Source organism: Phocoena sinus, chromosome 2 (assembly GCF_008692025.1).
Source record: "Phocoena sinus isolate mPhoSin1 chromosome 2, mPhoSin1.pri, whole genome shotgun sequence".
Taxonomy (NCBI): domain Eukaryota; kingdom Metazoa; phylum Chordata; class Mammalia; order Artiodactyla; family Phocoenidae; genus Phocoena; species Phocoena sinus.
In genome coordinates, this window is record NC_045764.1 from 56,928,459 (window position 1) to 56,953,549 (window position 25,091).

Here is a 25,091-nt window from a genome sequence, read left to right on the forward strand (position 1 = left end):
TCTTACTGCTCCACCCCCCACCCCGCTCCTTCTAGCCCGACGCCCACAGAGCCTCCTTCTCCTAGGACCCCGGCGGCTCCGAGCGCCCGCGCGTCCCCGACCACATTGTGAGCTAGGTCTGCTGACCTCCTAGAACTTTGACAGGGCGACCGGAAACAGAGAGGCCTGCGCGGAGGCTTGTGGACCACGATCCTCACAATGCCCTGGGCGTTCTTCCGCTTCCGCTGCCTCTCAGACACGAGTCCAACCTTGGGTCTGGGAGTGGGGGTGGTGCTGCGACCTCAGGCGCGGCCTGGCGCTGCCCCTTTCAGCTCTAAAGTCCTCTTTTATCCTTTGCCAACCTCGGAAGGGAAAAAATTGGTGTCTGTTGTTGTTTAAGTATATTGCGTATGCGCTTGTGTTCATACTGTTTATATATTTTTTCATATGATTTTACTATCGGGCTCTTGCTTGCTGTGTTTAAGTGCAGACTGACTTTATATATATATTTATTATATAAGTTACAGATGTATAGCATTATAATCCGACATCTATATGCACTACAAAGTGATCACCACATGTCTAGTTACCATCCATCACTGTACCGTTGACCCCTTTCACCCATTGCACCCACCTGCCAACTCCCTTCCCATCTGATGACCACTCACTTTATATATTTACGTCTATTTATATCTTTATTTCTTTTTATTTTATGGCTTCAATAACAAGAAATCCTTTAATTTTACCTGATTAAAATGGTAAAAATTCAATTCTGTTCTTTGTACTGTTGCTATTGATTTAAAATATGTCTTTGATGTAACTGTTATTAAGTTTTGATAGTTTTATTTGTTTTAAATATTTTAAAATATTTTTCTCATAAGTCCTGTGCTCTTTTTTGTATATTTTATATAATATATGCTGCTAATGTACAGCTATAGAAAAATTGAGAATATTCTTAGACAAAACAAAATTCATCATCAACTGTAACAGAGTTGCCTTGTTGACATCTCTTCCCAGTTTTACTTCTCCTGTGATGGAATCTTTTGTCTTGATTACTGATCTGAGAATTATACATTTTTACATTATTTGTCTTCTGAGTACAGAGAGTACTCTGGCATGCCCTGCCAAGAAACTGAGGAACTGAGTAGTAATAATTTCAAAACTCTAGCACATATTGAGGAAAAGCACCTTCCCTCAACCCAGTAGTTACTTCTACCCACTGTTTTCAACTAAAAATACTGTATAATTTTTTAAATGTTCATAATGTTGCCAAAAATCTTGGCTCTCTGTGCACTGATGCTGAACAGAAATATGGAGACAGAGATTTTGGAGGAAAAGAGAGATGGCTTTATTTCTTTGCCAGGCAAAAGGGAAGACAGCAGACTACTGCCTCAAGAACTGTGCCCCACTCTCCTGGGGAATAACAGGGGGTCTTATAGGTGGAACTTGCAATCTGGGGATAAGTGATAAGGATCGAAGTGGTAAAGGTCCTCCATTTCTCTTCTTGCATTATTTCAAAACAGTCACTACTGGCATCAGGCAGCCCAGTAACTGGGTCAGGCAGCCCAGTAATTGGGTCTGTTTGTCTCTGGGTTATTGGCCTGTGACCTTCTTTCTGAAATGCAAACAGCTACAAGGGGTGATTAGCTGTGAGAGAGCTGGGAGAGTAAATACCAGGTGCAGGATGTAAAGTACACAGAATTAAGGGGTGATAGGTGTAGGATGTAATTTACACGGAGTTAGGAGGTCACAGGTTAACTTTGTGAAGGAAATATCTAGTTAGAGACAGTACAGATTAGTAACAGTTAAAATAAAACTAGGATTGATTAACGTTTTCAGGCCAGTTTTCAGGCCAGTTTATGTTTCTTCTCTAGCCTGTTCACTGTTCCCTTTATTTTCCTTGTCATCAGGAGAGGAAAAAACCTCATTTCTATTTCTGTTGTAACAATAAAAGCAACTAATTGACAAGATAGTTAGAATTACCAAACCAAGATCTCAGAGAAAGCTATGACCCCAGAGACGTAAAAGTGTTACTGGAGCTACTTTAACCATGAAGATACGCTCATCCTGAGGCAACAGGGATGGAAGTAAAAACCCAAGGACAATCAGAGATAAGAAGTCTGATAGGGGAATTACTCTATATTATGTTGAAATTCCAAAAGACCAAAATTACATAATGTACATAAGTCTAGGTTAGAAGCTATTTTCTTTTTGTGCTTGGATCCTATTCTACTGTTTGCTGGCTTCCTGTGTTACTGAGAAACCAGCTGACAATCTAATTGCCAATCCTATTAGAGTAGAATGTCCTCTTAAGATTTTGCTCTCTGTCTTTGGTTTTCTGATTTAACACTATTAGGGTGTGTTCTGTGTTCTTTTATGTGGTGGTCAGTCAGGTCTGGACACAAGAGGAGACAAAAGACAGGCTCAGAAAAATAAAATATACCCACAGGTCCTAGAAATAGGAGGCACAGTACATCATGAAGGGGCACAGAGGGAAGCACCAGCATTGGCCAGGAGGCAGCAGAGCCCCAAGCAAGGGGAGAACCAAGGCCATGGCCTTTATGGAGTTTCTGTAGGAAAGGCTCGGCAGGTCAGGGTAAACAGTTTAGGATGGCTAGTATGAATAATTTTAGTGGGCTTTAAGCTATAGGGGTGGTCCCTAGTTGCCTGGTACTTAGCACTGGCATGATTAAGGCAGAGGAATATTGCCTCCTGGATTGTAAGGGCTATACAGAGGAGGCATTACTCTGGACTGGATGGTTTGTATGTCAAAGGCTTTCTCCAGGCTGGGCTCCTTGCCATCTCTAAGAATTGGCTAACCCTGGAAGGGTACTCTCTGCCCAGCCATGAAGGTTTTTAAGATATCAAAACATCATAATATACAGAAAAATCTTTTAAATATACACAACACAAATGGCTAAGTGTTGATTTATTTTTATTTATCCTGCTTAAGATTGCCTGGGCTTCTTGAATCTGTAGATTTAAGTATCTTGTTAGTCTGGAATGTTCTTACTGTCATCTTTGCAGATGTTGTCTCTATTGAATCTACCCTCTTCTCTCTTAATAGAACTCTGAGTAAAGATATTTAGAACTTTGCATCCCATCCTCCATATCTTTTAAAATTGTATTCTCTATTTTTTAATCATTTTTATTCCTTACACTGTGTTCTGGATAATTTACCATGATCTATGTAATGTTCTAATTCACTAATTTTCTGATGTGCTGTGTTCAATCTCCAGCCAGATCTATCCAGTATGTTTTTAATTTGGGCGATTATATTTTTCACATGTAGAGAATGTATCTCCCTTTCAAAGCTTCTATCTTTATTCAGGTTCCTAGTACTTTCAGATTTATTCAAGTTTGCCTTTTAATTCTTTTTTTTAAAAGGTTGGAGGCCACTGTTTTATACATTTATTTATTTATTTTTGCTGCGTTGGGTCTTCATTGCTGTGCACAGGCTTTCTGTAGATGCGGCGAGCGGGGGCTACTCTTTGTTGTGGTGGCTTCACTTGTTGCAGAGCACGGGCTCTAGGCACGCAGGCTCCAGCAGCTGCAGCATGCAGACTCAGTCGTTGTGTCATGTGGGCTCAGTAGTTGTGGCTTGTGGGCTCTAGAGCGCAGGCTCAGTAGTTGTGGTGCACAAGCTTAGTTGCTCCGCGGCATGTGGGATCTTCCTGGACCAGGGCTCGTACCCGTGTCCCCTGTATTGGCAGGCAGATTTTTTTTTTTTTTTTGCGGTACGCGGACCTCTCACTGTTGTGGTCTCTCCCATTGCTGAGCACAGGCTCCGGACGCGCAGGCTCAGCGGCCATGGCTCACGGGCCTAGCCGCTCCGTGACATGTGGGCTCTTCCCGGACCGGGACACGAACCCGTGTTCCCTGCATTGGCAGGCGGACTCTCAACCACTGCGCCACCAGGGAAGCCTTATCTTTTAATTCTTTACAGTTTTATTATCTGAGACTAATAATTCCCGTACCAAATTCTTTGGAAGCCTGTTTCTACAGATTCTCACTCATAGTACCGCATATCTTAGTCTGTTTAATTATCTTTGTGTATTCCTCATTGACTGAAAAGGTATATCTGGGAATTCTCCAAGGTTTAGGATTAAGTTACTTTCCTCAAGTGGGGAGCTACACTATTTCTGCCAACCCCCTTAGGGCACCATCAGTGCAAGATCACATTACACAGAAAACACAGCTGGAGCTTTCCTATGTCACCCACATGATCTAATTTGGGGCAAATCCTGAGTGAGGTCTTATATATACTTGTCATACCTAAGCCATGGTTTTTCTTCTCTAGTAATTATCACTTTCTATTCTCTCAGTGAAAGGCAACTCTCTCAGAGTCACTTAGGTGTGGAGGATGAGAATGAATTTAATTTTGGATTTCTTTACCTTAAAGGTGTATTTTTGCCTTGAATTAGTTAAAAAACTGTCTGACAAAACATATGGTGGCAGAAAATAGCACATTGTATCTTGAGATGACTGAAAAAAAGAACTATAAAAATACTACCCTCAACAAAAATTTTGAAAGGAACGAGGACAAAATAAAGGCATTTTCAGACAAAAAACAACCAACCAAACACACAAACTGAGCAAGCCCCTGTTGTGGCAATCCTGTGGAGCAAATGAACGCTCACCTAAAATTTGGTTCAGGTGTCAAGACTAATTATACCTTCCACGTTCCAATAGAATATAAAAAAGATGTATAACTCACAACATGAGGTCTTCTGGGAAGAGCACAGCCAGCCTCCAAAGCTGGTCCGAAAATGCCTTCAGAGAGCAAGGGAAGAAGACTGGCTTGAGGTTTCTGTGCTGTTTAGCAGGTAGGGCTGGGGTAAAGGTTCCCGGGCACTGTTTGAACATCACACCTGTCAAAGGAGGGGGCACTGGGCTTTCTTATCAGCCTTTCTAGGTGTGAGACAGGAGGGAGAAAGTGGGCCCCAGGCAAACATAAAAAGAAAAATGGCAGTCAGAACCTTTATGACAGTACATCACCCACCAACTTTAACTGAAGACAATTCCAGAACAGCAATAAAAATATCTGATGGGGTTAAAGAAAAGATAGATCTTTAAAAAACAGACAACAGTAACATGTGAGAGGTGTGTAATAGATTTCAGTCATTCCAAGTTCCTTCTATCATCTAGGAAGAAATTAAACACTAATTTGATTGACTTAGAGTTTTGAAAAATTTGGTAACTTCTTATATAAACATTACAGATAAAAATTAATAATGTATAATATTCAAACCAGAAGAGGAAAAATTGATGATTAAACAAAGATCAATCTAAAAAACAAAGGTCGTATAGTAAAGAAAAATAAATGGAAACACGGTAGTTTAAAAACAAAATATTAGTTATTAGTTAACAAAATATAAATTGACTAAATGCTCCATGTTTAATGTTCCAAAATGTTTGTCATATTCTATTTTTTAAAAATTACAAGCTGTCCATAACAGACACATCTAAATATAAAGTCTCAGAAGAATTAACTGTAGAAGGATGATATAAAAATATACCCAAATGTAGCCAAGAGAAAAATGGCATCAAGAAGAGGCTTTACTAAATAGACTTGAAAGCAAAAGCAAATTACAAAAAATAGACTTTAAGGCAGAAAGTATGATAAAAAGTTTATTTCATTATGATAAAGTATTCAATTCACCCAGAATATGTAAGTATGTATGCAACTATTAATAATCTAACTAATAGAAATATAAGGAAAAATAGAAAAACCCCAAATAATAGTGGAATGTTTCAGACATGTCCACTTCAACTGATAGAACAAACGAAAATTAGTAGACAAAATATCGGTAAAAATGTTAAGCAAGTGAAAACCATTATTACCAAAATTGATTTAATACAATTATAGGAAACACTGCAGCCATGAATTCTAGGATACATGTTTATCAACACATATGGACTATTTAGAAAATGTGACTCTATCCTTGGCCGTAAACATCTGAATAAATTATAAAAGTCTGAAATCACAGACAACATGGAAGTAAAGCTGGAAATCAGTTACATAAAGTTGAAATAAATAATAGAAATTGAAATAAAGCAACATTTCAGTGTTACCCTGAGTCAAAGAGGAACTAAGATTTGAAAGTATTTCGGTACTTGAAAGTATTTTGAACTGAGTAATGCTGATTATACTGAACACCAAAACTTGCCATAATTAAAAGAAAATATACCAACATAACTATGCATATGTTAGGGAAGAAAGCCTGATTGGTAATGAGATAACCAAGTGTCATGTCTGAATCCAACAAAGAACAACATAAACTTCCAAAAATATAAGAGAAAATAAATATAAAAACTGGCAATGGGCCAAAACTCCATGTGAGACCACTGCCAGAAATAGTAAGTCCACAGTAATTAGGAACATACTAAGTAAGAAAGATATTAGTAGATTAGAGCATGAAACACAGGGAAGCAACTTAAAAGTACACACAATTTGAAATATCTGTATTTGAAAAGTCGCTCCTGGGAAAGAAAAGCCTAAAATTGAGGAAGAGGCATCCTTTGGCAATCATGTGGTGAGGGGCACATGAAGTAAAAGAGGACATTTTACCAAAAACTAAAACCTAACAACTGGGGGACACACAAACATCACCCATAAACCAGCAAAACAAATCCATAGAACTGAAATTTGCTATACTGACAGAAGAGGGCACCATTGAACTAGGAATCTGTGAGCTAGCAAAAATCCACTAAAATGAGAAGAAAATTCATTATCTTAAGGGGTTATTATAAAAAATTGGATTCAATACACTTCAACTAATTGGGAATTCCCCACAATAAAATATGAATCAGAGTAAGACTCTAAAGCAGCAGTACAAATGGAATAAAATATATTCAAACAGGCATTTCTGAATATGAAAAACCACCTTGAATCAGACATCTAAAAAAAGGAACAAAAATGGACAGAGATTTGACGAACTGAAAATATAGTTAATTAAACTCACAAAATAAAGAAAAATGAAAAAAATAATAAGAAGACAAAAGGAATAGGCACAAATGAAAATGTAATGGCAGGCATTGAAGAAAGGAAAACAGAATGAAAATGAGATAACTAAAAAAAACAAGTTCAGAAAAGAGGGGTGGAAATGGAAGTTCAGCAAAGGATGCTATTCATATAAATGAAGTTTCTGGAAAAGAAAGACAAAACAACAGGATAAACTAGTAAGATCTAATATTTAAAAGTATATTGCAAGAAATGTATGCAGTAATCAACCTGAGTTTACTGGTTCTGCTTCTCCTGAGGTTGCTTTCCTTGGCTTACAGGTGGCCACCTCCTAGCCGTGTCTTCATATGGCCTTTCTCTGTGCACACACATCACTAGTGTCACTTATAAGAACACCAGACATATTAGATTAATGGCCACCCCCTCCCCTCGACCAAATTTAACCTTAATTAACTCCTTAAATGCCTTACCTCCAAACACTTTCAAATTGGGGGTTAGGGCTTCAGCATATACATTTTTTTCCTGAGAGACACAATTCATTAAGTTACAGGCATTTTAGTTGTTCCTAGTGTCTTAATTTAATTTCAGTTTAGCAGTAAGAAATTCAGTAATTTCAGCTTCCCCCATCTCTCATAGCTGGGTAACTAGGATTCCACAGGGACTTATTGCCAGTGAGGGTAAGAGTTAGATCACCTTTGTGACCAGTAGCCTTAATTTAGTGTCCATTTAGTAATGACCTATACTGGCTCTACTTTTATTATTACTTCTTTATGGTAATAGAGATATACAAACATGGTAAAAATTTTTAAATGCAACATGATACTAAATGAGAAGACTCATCCTTCCTTCCTGCTCCACTCTCTATGACAATCCTTTTAACTTTTTCTATTTTTAGGGTTTTTTTTAATTAATTATTTATTTTTGGCTGTGCTGGGTCTTCGTTTCTGTGCGAGGGCTTTCTCTAGTTGCAGCAAGCGGGGGCCACTCTTCATCACAGTGCGCGGGCCTCTCACTGTCACGGCCTCTCTTGTTGCGGAGCACAAGCTCCAGACGTACAGGCTCCGTAGTTGTGGCTCACAGGCCCAGTTGCTCCGTGGCACGTGGGATCTTCCCAGACCAGGGCTTTAACCCGTGTCCCCTGCATTAGCAGGCAGATTCTCAACCACTGCGCCACCAGGGAAGCTAAAAGGATTGTTTTCTATATATAGTAGTGTGTATATGTTAATCCCAATCTCCTAATTTATCACTTCCCCTCATGTTTTCCCTTTGGTAACCATAAATTTGATTTCGAGAACTGTGAGTCTGTTTCTGTTTTGTAAATAAGTTCATTTTTATTAGATTCTACATATAAGTGATATGATCTGTTATTTGTATTTCTCTGTCTGACTTACTTCACTTAGTAATAGATAACTAATAAAGACCTATTGTATAGCACAGGGAACTCTACTCAATATTCAGTAATAACCTATGTGGGAAAAGAATCTAAAAAAGAATGGATATATATTTATATATATAAAACTGATTCACTTTGTTGTACACCTGAAACTACACAACACTGTAAGTCAACAATACTGCAATAAAAATTTTTTTAAAAAGGACTGTTTTGCTGTATGTTACTGAAAATAGTTCAAGCTGGCTTTAAAAAAAAAAGAAAGTATGGTCTTTGATAAATGAAAAATTGGGGGTTAGTCTGGATCCAGGTTTCAAATCAGATGATCAGGCTTCCCCATGTCTTTGACATTCTCTCTCTCCTGTGGGATGAACTACTCTGAGTCACATGATTACTTCTACTGCATGGACTTGGGATAGATAATGAGTTTTCTGTAAAGGGTGAAGAAGGAGCTGTAACAGAAGGGAAAAGGGAGATAGGTAAGCAAAGGCACTATATTGGTGGTCAATAACACTTTAATGGATTTAACAATTTAGAGAATGTTTAACTCCTTACTGTGAGATTATTACTAATCTCACCATTACTTCTGCTCCATAACTTTCAAACTCCATACAGTTAATTCCCAGTATCTGTGGTAGTGACATACTACAAAGTCACCACAATCACTGAATTAGCCAATACTGAACCATTCCTCCCTGGGGAAATACAGAATTAGGTTCATGTGAGCCTCTGGTCACAACACTTTCATCAACTGATCAATGCCTAACCTTGTTTTGTGTGTGTTTCTGTTTAAAGGCACCTTATTTAATATATATTGTTGATTCACTAACATTGAACTCATGGCCAATGGGACTGAACAAAGCTTATCTAACACATGTGAAGGTGCATTTCACCCTTCTTGTGCTTAGGAACAATAGACCCTCTTCATCACTATGCTGGGGCTGTTTTGAACGTGAAATCACCAACAAAAAGCACAAAAATGTAAAACACATGGCACTAAGTAGACTGCATACTTATTTAGAGTATGAGAGCTGAACTGAGAAAGCAGAGCTTGCCTGGTCCACCTCAGCTGGGAACCTGCATGGTAGGCGACTCAAATTTCCACTGCTCTGCACATGTCTGCAAATGATTGCAGGAGCACCATGAGTATTGATTCAGGGGCTACAAATTACTCGGGGGTTATAAATATCAATTGAGCAAGTCAGCAAATTGGCAAATACAGAATCTGAATAAGGAAAGTATAGCATAGGAATGAAGTCGATTCCTATTTTATTAATTCTGTACTGCTTGAGGGAGAATGATCCAAGGTTAGCGTCAAATATGCTCTCTTTTCTTTTTTTATTTTTTATTTTTTATTTATTTTTGGAGGGGGTAAGCGGGCCTCTCACTGTTGTGGCCTCTCCCGTTGCGGAGCACAGGCTCCGGACGCGCAGGCTCAGCGGCCATGGCTCACGGGCCTAGCCGCTCTGCGGCATGTGGGATCTTCCTGGACCGGGGCACAAACCCGTGTCCCCTGCATCGGCAGGCGGACTCTCAACCACTGCGCCTCCAGGGAAGCCCAAATATGCTCTCTTTTAAATGTCACAAAAGTATTTAGTGTTTATTTTGTGCACGTTTTGTTTATTTGTTTTCTTACCGTTTCTAATTTCCTTTCTCTTATCTTATTGAAAAATGACCATTGGCCTTTTTCATTCCATCCTTAAGTTCTGCTAACTTAATCCTCCTATTTGTTCAGTGATCTAGTTTGAACGGAGAGTTTTCTAAGCCTTCTGCACAGTTATATTCATGGGCTTTCCTTTCATGACAGGCTGGCAGAACTGCTGGCAATCTCAGTACAGTTCTCAAAGTTACCGCCTCTGGCTTTTCTCCAGTCAGGGTTTCTAATTATGTAATGAAGCTAAGACAGGGAAGGCAGAATGGATTCAAAGACAATTAAAACAATAAAGGGGTATGAAACAACAGACTAGACTTCCTAACATTTATGCACAAGTTTTCCTCATATTCTCTCCATCATTATTCACTGCACAAATGCCACCCCATTTCCACTCTTTCCCAGTGACTAGAATGTAAAAACTAAACAATCACTTTCTCTCATCCATGCCTATGTTTCCAATCATCTTGTTAACCTAGATCTGTTCTGCTGACCAAGTCATATTCACTTCCTTATGATTAAGCACAATGATTTCTATGGACACGATTTACTTAACAAATCATATTCAAGCACATTCGACCTTTACAGAATATAATACCTTATATATTTTTCTATTTAACATAATAAAATACCTTATGTTATAACAACAGATTTTCTTCCAGATCAAAATTACCCAGTTAGACTCTTTGGTATTCAGAAGAAACTGACTTCGTCCCTCCCAGCCCAAGGGGATTTACAGCTAACAAATTCTAGGAATATTTCAGTCCAGTGTAATAGATGGCTCCATGAAGTGGACTTCTAATCCTAGATCAGGGAACAAACAGATGACCTTAAAGATAATTCTTTTTTTAAAAATTTTATTGAAGTATAGTCGATTTACAGTGTGGTGTTAATTTCTGCTATACAGCAAAGTGATTCAGTTACACATATATATATTCTTTTCCATTATGGTTTATTACAGAGTATTGAATATAATTCCCTGTGCTATACAGTAGGACCTTGTTGTTTATCTATCCTATAAAGATGATTCTTTCCAGTAATTATATGAAGGATTGAAGGTGTTAGCTAATGTTATGGTGGTAATCAATTTGCAATATATGAGTATCAAATCAACATGTACACCTTAAAGTTACAAAATGTTATATATCAATTATATCTCAATAAAGTTAGGAGATATAAAAAGATAGATTCTTATTCTAAGACCAGTTTATGTATTTATCATATGTCTCCCTTCACCAGAATGTTATCTCTATGAGAAGGGTTTCTTTATTCACTATTGATTCACCTGTGCCTTGCCCCTTGTAGGCTCTTAGTAAACATTTTTGGAATGGATGGATATTACCTATAGCTGCACAAAAAATCACCCCCAAACTTAGTGGCTTAAGAGAAAGCAATACCTATCATTTTATCATGATCTCTCATGGTTCTAGAAGTCGGCTGGGCTCAGCTGTAGAAGTGTTTGTTTGTTTTTCTTACTTTAACCTATCTAGGCTTTTATTAAAAAAATTGGAGTATAGTTGATTTACAATGTTGTGTTAGTTTCGGGTGTACAGCAAAGGGATTCAGATATATATATATATATATCCTTTTTCAGATTATTTTCCACTTTAGGTTATTACAAAATATTGAGTAGAATTCCCTGTGCTATACAGTAGGTTCTTGTTGGTTATCTGTTTTATATATAGTGATGTGTAATCCCAAACTCCTAATTTATCCCTCTTCCCCACAGTGGTTCTTGATCAAGGTCTCTCATGTGTCTGCAGTTAGATAGGTGGCTGCAGCTGAAATTAGCTTGTCTGGAAGTTGCTGCTGGCTGTCAGGAGGCACTGTCAGCCAGAACACCTACACAAAGCCCTTCTGAGCTTCCCCATAGTGAGGTGGTTAGGTTCCAAGGGCAGATTTCTCAAGGAAATGATGAGGAAGCATGTGTGTTTTCATGAACTAGCCTTGGAAGTCACACATCATCCCTTCTATCATGAAGTTCCATTCACATTGAAGGGGAGAAATATAGCACCCATCCCTAGATGGAAGGTGTGTCCATGCCGTATTTCATGAGAATGTGGGATGAAATATACTGTGGTGGTTACCTTTGAAAAGCTCAGTTTTCCATGAAGGCTGACCAACAACAAACTACACGTGTTCATAAGCACATAGGAGACACCCCCAATTTGCATGAAAAATAAGGTAGAGAAACCTTGAACTGGGATGAAGAGTCTCTGGTAGCACATAGGTCATATGGTGAAGATGCAGAACTGCAGTGTGAATGTTTCATAAATCTTGTCATGGTTGTAGTACTTAGGGAGACCATCCAGGGCTATGCAGACAACGAGGAGCAAGTGGAGGTCAGCCTCCCCCTCCTCTACTTCAATTAGAACATCTCCACCTTTAATTTGCCTATTGATATAAACACAGAACTTTGGTTCTGCGTGACGATTCACTTGAAACATTCTGCTGCTTCAAAGGTTGGTAAACTGCAGAAGTGTGTAAGATTAAACACATGCAAAATGCTTGATTTGTGTCAAGCCAGCTGCTGCCAATGTTTTTTTTTTAATTTATTTGTCATTTTCAGAGAAATTGATGGGAAATATTGAGAGGGAATTCCAAGGAAATGAATGGAATTACATGACATTCATGCCAATACTTAATCTTTCAGGTACCAGATGTTGCTTGTTCCCTCGGATCCTTCTGGCTACCACTGTGAGTTGGATTTGGTACTTTTTTATAAAAAAGTAACTGTTTATGTGAATGTCCTTACTTGTTAGGGTGCCCATCTTCCAGAAAGACCACCATTCACCCTAAGCATCATATGCCACATTCCTGTTAGTCTCTTATTCAGAAAAAGAAGGAGGCAAAGGGAATACATTCATTTTCGTTATTGGGCACTCCTTTAGCAAAAGTTTATGGATATTTTCTTCATTATTTACCATCTAAGTATGAATAACAAAGAGTTATGTTGTAAATTAGAAGAACAAAACCATGCTAAGGAAAGCTCTTGTATTTGTCAGGATAGACTAAACTTGCAGCATGGTAATACACAACATGTAAATATCAGTGACTGAACGCACTAGTTACTTTTGTTCCTGCAATGTTGTTGTAGCTCAGACTAATCTTCTTTGCTGCCTTCCACTTGAGAACTCAAACATACAGGCTTCTTTGCTCTTGTGAGTCCACCATCTCAGTGTAGCCATAACAGGGAGAAAAAATACTAAAAGTGGAAGAAGAGCTTTTTGCTACCTCAGCCCAGAAGTGATCTTTCAGATCACTATCCACTGATTAGGACTAGTTCTGTGATCCTAGGTGAGTGCAAAGCAGCTAGAAGCTGTGATCTTTGTGCCCAGGAAGGAGAGGAGACTCTATAAGTGCCTGCTGTAGCATCAAATGTTGTCATGATTTTCGCAATCTTTTTGGAATGTAATGAGTATACTCTTTAACCCTGTAATTCTATTCTTGGAGACTTAGAAAATTATTCTAAAGAAACAACCTCCACCCAAACAACATAAGGTATCTCTTTGACCTCCCATAACAATCTAGGCATTGATCTGCCATCGTTCACACTGCGTTATTTTATTATGCATTTCTGTGTCTGAACTTCACACTAACCTGTGCAATCTTTAAGTCATGATCCGGATCTAATTTAGTTTTGAATCTCAAGTAGAGATGCATAAAGTTAACCAACAGTGTAAGCTGGAAAATAGATATCTATAGTGAGAAGCATTTATAAGAACAAAAAGCCCATCTACATTTGTCACGTCTTAGTTATGTACAGCTGGTAGAGAAGTCTCTGAGATGTCATGTAGGAAAACATTTCATGCCAGAGTTTCGTCTTCAGTTGGGCTTGAAAGACTAATAAAGGATATGGATGGGAAGTAAAGACGATATTGGATGCAGCCTTTACCTAGATATTGTAATTCACAAATGCTGGCTGGTTCAGGGAGCCAACACTGACTGATATATATCTGCAGATTCAGGTCAACCAGCAATGGGGTCTAAAATTACCCTTGTAGTCCTTTTTCTTTTTCTAGTGGATCCTGGGAGGAAATGGGGTGGGAGTACATATAGGTATTTATAAATGGCATCCTTTATCCTTTTCACCACCCTCACCTCTGGTTCTGATTTGCCTGTCAACTTACCCACTCATCTTGAACACCCAAGGGCTCTTCAATTTGTGTAGTCACTTCTGACTCCTAGGGCTGTGGTCTTTCCTTCCAATAGGTTGGATCTCACACTAACCTGGTCAGACCATTGGGAACCAGGATGATGCCTCTGGTCTGACTTGGGGTATTATTATTATTTGAAGACACCTGCTTTCTTCCCTTGTCTTAGACAACAGTAGGTGCCTCCTTATGTATAGACATTGATGCAGAATCATCCTGGGAGACAGAGAAAACCAAACAGTCTAGAACTTTAGGGTATGCAAGATTGAGTAAGTTGGCAGGCAGAGTCCAATCCATTCCATACCCACATTGATTTCTTTGCCCAGCCCCTAAATGTCCCCCTCTTCACCACCAGTCTAGCATTGAGGTCCTAACATGAGTCTAAAGGAACATACCTGAAATATAGGTAGTATGATTTCAGGAACAGCACAGAATTTAAGAAACAGAGATGAGAGTGCATATAGTACATACAGAAGTGGTCATAGAAATCAGAGAGTGAAGCAAATGATTTCCACTGGAGATGGTATGAGTTCAGTCTTGAAAGGAAGGAGGGAGCTATGTTAAGGGGCACCTTGCATGCTCAGTGAACAGAGTGTAAATTTACCATGTAGAGAAGAAGTTAGTCTGGTGTAATTCACAGAACCTGACATTGTTGGTAAGCCTGGCTTGGGTCTTTTAAGCTCAGCTCTGTCATTCATTTCTTCTGTGGCTGTCCAAACAACTAATTTTCTAAGTCTACTTTTCCCCCTGCAAATTGAGCATTCCCTTTCTGCTGAGTTGTTGTGACAGTTAGAGTCAATGAATCTAAAAAAAATGAGCACAGTGCCTGACAAAGAGCAAGTATTTGCAGTGAGCTAAATTATCATTGAGAATTAGAGAGAATATGTGGGAAAGAGTGGTATTTTAGGAAGGATGACTTGACTGCTTCCTGGATGGGATTATAGCTGTGGCATACTACAAAGGCAAGGAGAATCAATCAGTATACTATATAAAAGTAAAGAACCAAGTTTGGACTAAGACATAGCCTATGGGAAGTAAAAAGAATGGAGAAAAAGCAGTGATCTTTGTGTGTGTCCCCACATGTCAAACTTACGTAAATGGGAAGATGTTGGGGCTGAGTAAGCAGCTTTGTGGTGATGAAAGTGGACTTTGACATCAAAGTGGTGAGTCCAAGAGGATATGTGTGTCTGAAGCACAAGAGGAAGGTTAATGTTTGGAATTGGGAATTTTCTGTGCAGAAGTCATACTGGAAACAATGAGAGTGGTTATGATCTGTTCCAAGCACTAAACACATGCTTCTAAAGGTCAGGAGGAAAACACCAATGAAGACACAGATATGCATATCTCAATACTGAAGTGGTAGACACAGATGCACACATCTTGAGGATGGAATGGTACTCTGGTGTCTAAAGAAGCAGTATCAGGACCATCCTTAAAGAAACCCCTGTTCCTGGATCCATACTTGGTGTTCCCATGCCACCACAAGGGAGCGCCAACACTTCACTCCTCTCTGCAGCTTTTGGAGATCAATTAAGTTCAAGAAGAAATTCAGGGCCATTTACTGTCTACTTGACTGAAGGGATTTTGCATGATAATTTACATAGGCAGAATTTGTAAAATGAACCGAAAGCAGGACTATGTATTTCCCTAGAACATGGGCCAATTATCACAGAGAGCTATTAGCCGCTCTCTTGGAGTAATGAATCAGAGTAAATTAATAACTAATTTCTGTTTTTTAAGGTCTCCTTTGTTTAGATCTGCTTGTTGTGCAGAAACTTCTTCACCTTTTCCCAATGACAAATTCATATATTAATTACCATTTTAATGCTAAACAGCATGACTTTCAGGAAAATTAGCTTTTAGATTTTTTTTCAGCAAAATTAAATCATCTGCTCTGAATATTCTAATTTCACAGAAGAAAGGAGAGGGACAAGATGGGAGGAGAAGGGAGGGGAGGGAGAGAATGATGCTGGTAATGAAGTCCCAGGGTCTCCTAATTGGTGATGTCCCTTGGGATTTTCTCAGGGTCCTTAGTGTCTGAGCTATTTACTGAAGTAAAATAAACATACAGAAAAGTGTATGTATTATAAATGTATAGCTCTATAAAATTAACAGCACCCGAGAAGCTTCCCTTAATATAAATTTGTATCATACAGAATATACTCATGTTTGGCTTCCTTTGATCAAGATTAAGTTTGTGAGGCTCATCCTTATTTTGGTGGTCATTTCCTTCACTCTCACAGCTGTGTAGTGTTCCACTGTGTCAGGATATCACAATTTTTAATGCATTCAACTGTAAATGGATATTTGGGTAGTTTCAAGTGTTGTACCAGTGCTGCTATGACCAGTCTTGTACACCTTTTTATGAACGTGTGCATGCATTTATGTCAGGAATGTAAACAAGGATAGAATTGCTGGATCATGCATATGTTCAACTTTGGACCAGACTGCTAAATAGTTTTCCAAAATGATTATGTCAACTTACAATCCCATCAACAGTATATAACAGTTCCAGTTGCTCTAAATCCTTGCTAACACTTGGTATTTTTGTTCCTTTTCATTACAGCCATTCTGGTGAATATATTTTGCAGTTTTACTACACATTTCCTTACTAACCAACGGAGTAGTATGAAAAGATAACATCTTTTCACATGTATATTAACCATTTTGAAACTTTGCTTTTGAACACTGTTCAATTATTTTGAACATTTAAAAAGAATTGGATACCTTGCCTCTTATTGCTTTATAATATAGTATATCTTTATATATTGTAGATATAAATCAGCTGTCAGAAATTACCTACTCCTAATAATTTCTCTCAATCTATAGATCTTATTTTCACTGTCTTAGTGGGGCCTTTTGATAAGCTGAACTTCTTGATTTTAAGATAGTCTATATATTATTTACCCTTTTTAATTATTCCATTTTGTGTCCTGTTTAAGAAGTCTTTGTCTAAGCCAAGGCTGCAGTGATGTTTTCCTGTGTTTTCTTAAGAATGCTTTATTGTGTACCATTCACATTTAAGTCTGCAATCCATCTTCACAAGGTTTTTGAGTGTGGTGTGTGTTGGGATTCAACTTCACCTTTCAGTATGGCATCCAGATGATTCAGCAACATTTATTGATGAGACTTTTCCTTCCCAGTGAACTGTAGTGACTTCCTCATCATAAATCAGGTGACCACCTACATTTGTATCTGTTTCTGGACTCTTCTATTGCACTAGTTTGTTGTCTATTCTTCTGTCACTACCACATCACATCCATTACTCTAGTTTTATAATAGATTATGATAGTTGATTTTGTCAACTCACTCATGGTGTGCCCCTCAAGATTTCCCCTGGCTTTTCTTAACTTTTGCATTTCCTTGCAAATTCTGGAAACAGTTTTGCAAAATCTCCCCCAAAATCTTGCTGGGATTTACTGTAATTAGGTAGAATCTATAGATTAATTGGGAAGAAACTGATATCTCTACAATATTAAGACTTTCAGTCAATGAACATGGCATATCCCTCCATTTATTTGAGACTCTTTAAGCAACACTTTGTAGTTTTCAGTGTAGCGGTCTCACATATAAATTGATAGATTTTCCCCTTGGTATTTGATGTGTTTTAGTGCCATTGTAAATGGTACCATTTTAAAAATCTGTTTTCCATTGGTTTGTCATTGGTGTGTAGAAATACAATTTTGTTTTGTTTTTATTTACCTTGTCTCCAACAGCCCTGCTAATTTCTTTGAAGTTTTGTTAACTTACCCATTCTGCAAATAGGGCCAGTTTTATCTCTTCTTTTGTAGTTGTTAGTATACATTGAATATTTGTATCTTTTCATACCTTACTGAACTTCCTAGAATATTATTACAATATTGAATAGAAGCCATGGCTTTAGGCACCCATGTCACATTATTGTTCTTGAAGGAAAGCTTTCAATAAGTCATCATTAAGTGTGGTGTTTACTGTACGACGTTTGTAGATTTTAAAAATAAAATTAAGTTACCTTCTATTTCCAGTTTGTTAATCATTTTTATCTTGTATGATTGTTGAATTTTGGGGAAAACTTAATCATGTGATTTTTCTTGTTTATGTGGTGAATTACACCAATTGATTTTTTACTGTTATAACAATCTTGCATCCCTAGACTTAATGATACTTGATCATAGCACATTATTCCTTTATTGCTTATTCTCATTTCTAATATTTTTTAGGATTCTTGAATCTATGTACATGAAAGACGCTATTTTATAATTTTCTTCTTGGTAATGTTCTTGTCTTGGTTTGGTATCATATTGTCTTGTTTTTGTATTATATCATAGCTCATTAAAAAAGTGGGAAGCCTTTCCTGTTTTTCTATGTCCCATAAAAACTTTGTCAAAGATTGGGAATGTATTTTTTGAAATATTTGAATTACTTAGTTATTAAAGCCAACTGATCTGAAAGTTTACTTGTGGGAGGGTTTTAAAGTAATAGTTCAGGGCTTCCCTGGTGGCACAGTAGTTGAGAGTCTGCCTGCCGATGCAGGGGACACGGGTTCGTGCCCCGGTCCAGGAGGATCCCACATGCCGCAGAGCAGCTGGGGCCGTGAGCCATGGCTGCTGAGCCTGCGCGTCCGGAGCCTGTGCTCCACAACAGTGAGAGGCCCGCGTACCGCAAAAAAAAAAAAAAAAAAAAAAAAAAAAAAGTAATAGTTCAATTTCTTTAATATATTTTCAGCTTATTCAAATTTTTGTTTTCTTCTATCAGTTTTGATAAAACTCCGTTTTGGGGGAATTTGTCCATTTCATCCAAAAGGTCATTTTTAACTGTCACAAAAGTTTTACAATATCTTATTATCATTTTTGATGTTGGGAGCAAGTGTAATGATTTTCTCTTTTTCATTCCTGGTACTGCTAATTTGTGTCTTTGTTTATCAATTTTACTATTTTTCAAAAAACCAACTTTTGGCCTTGTTTACATTTTAATATATACACTAAGAGTAGTGTGTGTGCATGTGTGTGTATGTATTGAATTCCTATATTTGTTAAATGTTCCATTTAATGAAATGTTCAATTTTCTCTTCTACTTTCCTTATGCTTGATTTGGTTTTGTAACTATTTGATATGGAAGTTTAAATCACTTATATTCAGCCTCTCTTCAATACTTTTATATGGATTTAAGACACAAGTAGCTCTTTAAGCACTCCCTTTTCTACATTAAAAATTGCTACTGATTTCTTTTTTATCCCACAGCAGCAATTTTCTGCCATGGTATGAAGGGCCCAAGTCTTGTTTCTTTGTCTTTAATTTGCCTAAAATTGATAAATATCCTGAGGTAAAAGGGGCTTTTTACCATTGCCAGTTTATCTCTCACTCAGGGCTTTAACTCTTGCCTGTTTTTATCATCTGTAAATAGCTATAGACCCTAGTTACATCACACTGTCAGTCCTGGTATTGGCAAGTTGTATCTACTCTTTGTTACTCCTGATCAGTCTGCCTAGAGTGTTTTTAATTTTATTCATGTTCTTAAAGGAGAAGTCTTTCATTTCATTGTATTTCTGACTTTTTTTTTCTGTTTTGTATTTCATTGATCTCTGCTCTGATCTTCATTATTTCCTCTCTTTTGCTACTTTGGGTTTGATTTGCCTTTCTTTTGCTAGACTCTTCTGTTGGAAGCTGAGATCTTTGAATTGAGACTTTTTTCTAATATAGGTGATTAGTGCTACAATTTTGCCCTAGTACTGCTTTAGCAGCATCCCACAAATATTAATGGTACGTTTTAGTTTTCATCTAGCTAAAAATACACTCTAATTCTCCTTTGGTTACTCTTATGACCCACAGGGTACATAGAAATATATTAGTTAGTTTCCAGTTATTTGGAGATTGTCCAGCTATCTCTCTGTCATTAATTTCTAATTTAATTCCACTGTGGTCAGAGAATATACTTTGTATGATTTGAACCCTTTTAAATTTCAAGTTTTGTTTTCTGGCCTCAAATATGGCCTTTCTTGGTAAATTTTTCCTGTTTGCTTAAAAAGAATATGTATTTTTCTGTTTTTTGTTTGTTTTTTTGGTTTTTTTTTTTTTTGCTGGACTGGTTTATAAATGCGAACTGATTTTCTGTCTACATGTTCTATCATTTTTTGAGAGAGGGATATAAAAATATCTGACTACAGTTTTGAATTTGTCTATTTCTCCTTGCAAGTCTATCAGTATTTTGATTTATATATTTTGAAACTCTGTTAAGTGTTTGGGATTTTTTTTATAGCCTCCTAATGAATTGACTCCTTCCTTTATCATTATGAAATGGCCTTTTTTTTTTTTTTTTTTTTTTTTTTTTGGGTTCGCGGGCCTCTCACTGTTGTGGCCTCTCCCGTTGCGGAGCACAGGCTCCGGACGCGCAGCCTCAGCGGCCATGGCTCACAGGCCCAGCCGCGGGGCATGTGGGATCTTCCCAGGCCGGGAAACGAACCCATGTCCCCTGCATCGGCAGGCGGACTCTCAACCACTGCGCCACCAGGGAAGCCCTGAAATGGCCTTTTATGCTTCATAATATTATATGCCCTGAAATATATTTTGCTTTATATTAATATAATCTCCACAACTTTTTTGTAATAGTGTTACATTTTACTTATTTGTGTTTTGTAGGCAGCATATAGTTGAATCTTGCTTTTTTATCCAGTTTGACAATCTCTTCCTTACTTTGGGTATTTTGACAATTTATATGTAATATGATTATTGTTAGAGTTTGATTTAAATCTACTAACTTACTCTTTGTGTTCTATTCATCTCATCTGTTTACTGTTCTCTTTTTTTGCTATATTATTTGAAATGTTTAAAATAATTTATTGAGATGAAATGCATATGACATAAAATTACCTACTTTAAAGCCAATAATTCAGTGGAATCTACTACACTCAAAATGTTGTACCACCATCACCTCTATCTAGTTCTAACACATTTTAATTACTGCCAAATAAACCCCTTACTCATTAAGCAATTACTCCTTCTTCCTCTGGCAACCACAAATATGGTTTCTGTTTCTATTGATTTACCTATTCTGGAGCTATAGAATATGTGACCATTGTGTCTGACTTCTTTCACTTGGCATGCTTTTGAGGTTCATCCACATTGTAGCATGTAACAGTACACCATTTCATTGCATGGCTGAATAATGTTCCATGTGTGGATGTAACAAACTTGTTTATCTATTCATCTGTTAATGGGCATTTTGACTGTTTCCACCTTATACCTATTGTGAATAGTGCTGCTATGAAAATTTGTATATAGGTAATTGTTTAAATACCTGTTTTCAGTACTTTTGGTATATACTTAGCTGTGCAATTTCTGGGTCATAAGGCAATTCTATGTTTACTTTGAGAAACTGGCAAACTATTTCCACAGTGGCTTTACCATTTTGCATTCCCACCAGCAATAACTGGTTTCTTCACATTCTCACCAACACTTTCCATTTTCTAGATTATTGACCACTTAGTGGGTATGAAGTGATATGTTGTGGTTTAAAATAAATTTCCCTAATGACTAATTATGCAGAGCATGTTTTCATGTACTTATTGATCATTTGCATAGATTTATTTTTGAGAAATATCTGTTCAAATCCTTTATCCATTTATGAATTAGGTTTTTTTTTCTTGTTGAGTTGTAAAGGTTCTTTCCATATTCTGGATACTAGAGAATACAATTCACAAATATTTTTTCTCCTTATACAAGTTGTCTTTTCACTCTCTTGATTATGTCCTTTGATGCACAAAATGCTTAAATTTCATGAAGCCCATTTTATCTAATTTTTCACTTGTTGCTCATGCTTTTGGTGTCATATCTAACAATCCATTGCTAAATCTAAAGTCATGAAAATTTACCCATAGATTATCTTCTTAGAGTTTTATAATTTTAGCTCTTACATTTAGGTTACCAATAAATTTTGAGTTAATTTTTGTTTGTGTTGAGAGTTATGGGTCCAATTTCATTCTTTTGCATGTGGATATCCAGCTGTCCCAGCACCATTTGTTGAATAGGCTACCATTTCCTCATTGAGTGGTCTTGGAACGCTTGTCAAAAATCAGTTGATCATACATATGGGTTTACTTCTGGACTCTCAATTTTATTCCATTGGTCCATATGCCTGTACCACACCTTATAATTCTTTTTATTTCTGTAAGGTCAGTGATGCTGGCCCCTCTTCCATTCCTGCTTTTAGTAATTTGAGTCTTTTTATCTTCTTCATTATAGCTAAACATTCGTACATTTTGTTCATCTTTTCAAAGAACCAACTTTTAGTTTCTCTAATTTTTTGTTTTCTATTTTATGTAATTTTTTTCTGCTCCAATCTTTATTATTTCCTTCTTTTCACTTACTTTGATTTAATTTGCTCTTCTTTTTTAAAAAAAATTTTATTGGAGTATACTTGATTTACAATGTAGTGTTAGTTTCTGCTGTACAACAAAGTGAGTCAGTTATACATATACATATATCCACTCTTTATTAGATTCTATTCCCATATAGGTCATTACAGACTACTGAGTAGAGTTCCCCGTGCTATAGAGTAGGTTTTTTATCAGTTATCTATTTTATATAAAGTAGTGTGTATATCTCAATACCAATCTCCCAATTTATCCCTCCCAACTCCCACATTCATAACCATAAGTTTGTTTTCTACAATCTGTGACTCAATTTCTGTTTTGTAAATAGGTTCATTTGTACCATTTTTTAGATTCCACATATAAGAAATATCATATGATATTTGTCTTTCTCTCTTTGACTTACTTCACTAAGTATGACAATCACTAGGTCCATCAATGTCACTGTAAATGGCATTGTTTCATTCTATTTTATGGCTGAATAATATTCCATTGTATATATGTACCATGTCTGCTTTATCCGTTCCTCTGTCAATGGACATTTAGCTTGCTTCCATGTCCTGGCTATTGTAAATAGTGCTGCAATGGACATTACGGTGCATGTATCCTTTCAAATTATGGTTTTCTCCAGATATGTACCCAAGAATTGCTGAATCATATGGTAGCTCTCTATTTAGATTTTAAGAAATCTCCATACTGTTCCCCATAGTGGCTGTACGAATTTACATTCCCACCAACAGTGTAGGAGGGTTCCCTTTTCTCCACATGCTCTGCAGCATTTATTGTTTGCAGATTTTTTGATGCTGGCCATTCTAACCAGTGTGAGGTGATATCTCATTGTAGTTTTGATTTAAATTTCTCTAATAATTAGTGAACTTGACAGAGCATGTTTCATGTGACTCTTGGCCATCTGTATTTCTTCTTTGGAGAAATGTCTATTTAGATCTTCTGCCCATTTTTTCATTGGGTTTTTAGTTTTTTTTTTTTTTGATATTGAGCTGCATGAGCTGCTTGTATATTTTGGAGATTAACCCTTTGTCAGTTGCTTCATTTGTAAATATTTTATCCCATTCTGAGGGTTGTATTTTCATCTTGTTTATGGTTTCTGTTGCTGTGCAAAAGCTTCTAAGTTTTATTAGGTCCCATTTGTTTATTTTTGTTTTTGTTTCCATTACTCTAGGAGGTGGGTCAAAAAGGATCTTGCTGTGATTTATGTCTTAAAGTGTTTTGCCTATGTTTCCCTCTATGAGTTTTATAGTATCTGGCTTTATATTTAGGATTTAAATCCATTTTAAGTTTATTTTTGTGTATGGTGTTAGAGAGTATTTTAATTTCATCCTTTTACATGTAGCTGTCTAGTTTTCTCAGCACCACTTATTGAAGAGGCTGTCTTTTCTTCATTGTATATTCTTGCCTCCTTTGTCAAATGTAAGGTAACCATATGTGCATGGGTTTATCTCTGGGCTTTCTATCCTGTTCCATTGATCTATATTTCTGTTTTTGTGCCAGTACCATACTGTCTTGATTACTGTAGCTTTGTAATATAGTCTGAATTCCAGGAGCCTGATTCCTCCAGCTCCACTTTCCTTTTTCAAGATTGATTTGGTTATTCGGGATCTTTTGTGTTTCCATACAAATTGTAAAAATTTTTGTTCTTGTTCTTTGAAATATGCCATTGGCAGCTTGATAGGGATTTCATTGAATCTGTAGATTGCTTTGGGTAGCATAGTCATTTTCACAATGTTGATTCTTCCAATCCAAGAACATGGTATATCTCTCCATCTGTTTGTATCAGCCTTGATTTATTTCATCTGTGTCTTATAGTTTTCTGCATACAGGTGTTTTGCCTCCATAAGTAGGGTTATTCCTAGGCATTTTATTCTTTTTTTGTTGCAATGGTAAATCCGAGTTTTTCCTTAATTTCTCTTTCAGATTTTTTGTTGTTAGTGTATAGGATTGCAAGAGATTTCTGTGCGTTAACTTTGTATCCTGATACTTTACCAAATTCAATGATTAGGTCTAGTAGTTTTCTGGTAACATGTTTAGGATTCTCTCTGTATAGTATCATGTCATCTGCAAACAGTGACAATTTTACTTCTTCTTTTCTGATTTGGATTCCTTCTATTTAATTTTCTTCTCTGATTGCTGTGGCTAGGACTTCCAAAACTATGTTGAATAATAGTGGCGAGAGTGGACACCCTTGTCTTGTTCCTGATCTTAGAGGAAATGGTTTCAGTTTTTCACCATTGAGAATGATGTTGGCTGTGGGTTTACATATATGGCCTTTATTATGTTCAGGTGGCTTCCCTCTATGCCAACTTTCTGGAGAGTTTTTTATAATAAATGGGTGTTGATTTTGTCAAAAACTTTTTCTGCATCTCTTGAGATTATCATATAGTTTTTATACTTCAGTTTGTTAATATGGTGTATCACGTTGATTGTTTTGTGTATATTGAAGAATACTTGCATTCCTGGGATAAACAACACTTGATCATGGTGTATGATCATTTTAATGTGCTGTTGGATTCTGTTTGCTAGTATTTTGTTAAGGGTTTTTGCATCTATGTTCAGCATTGATATTGGCCTGTAGTTTTCTCTTTTATTGTGAC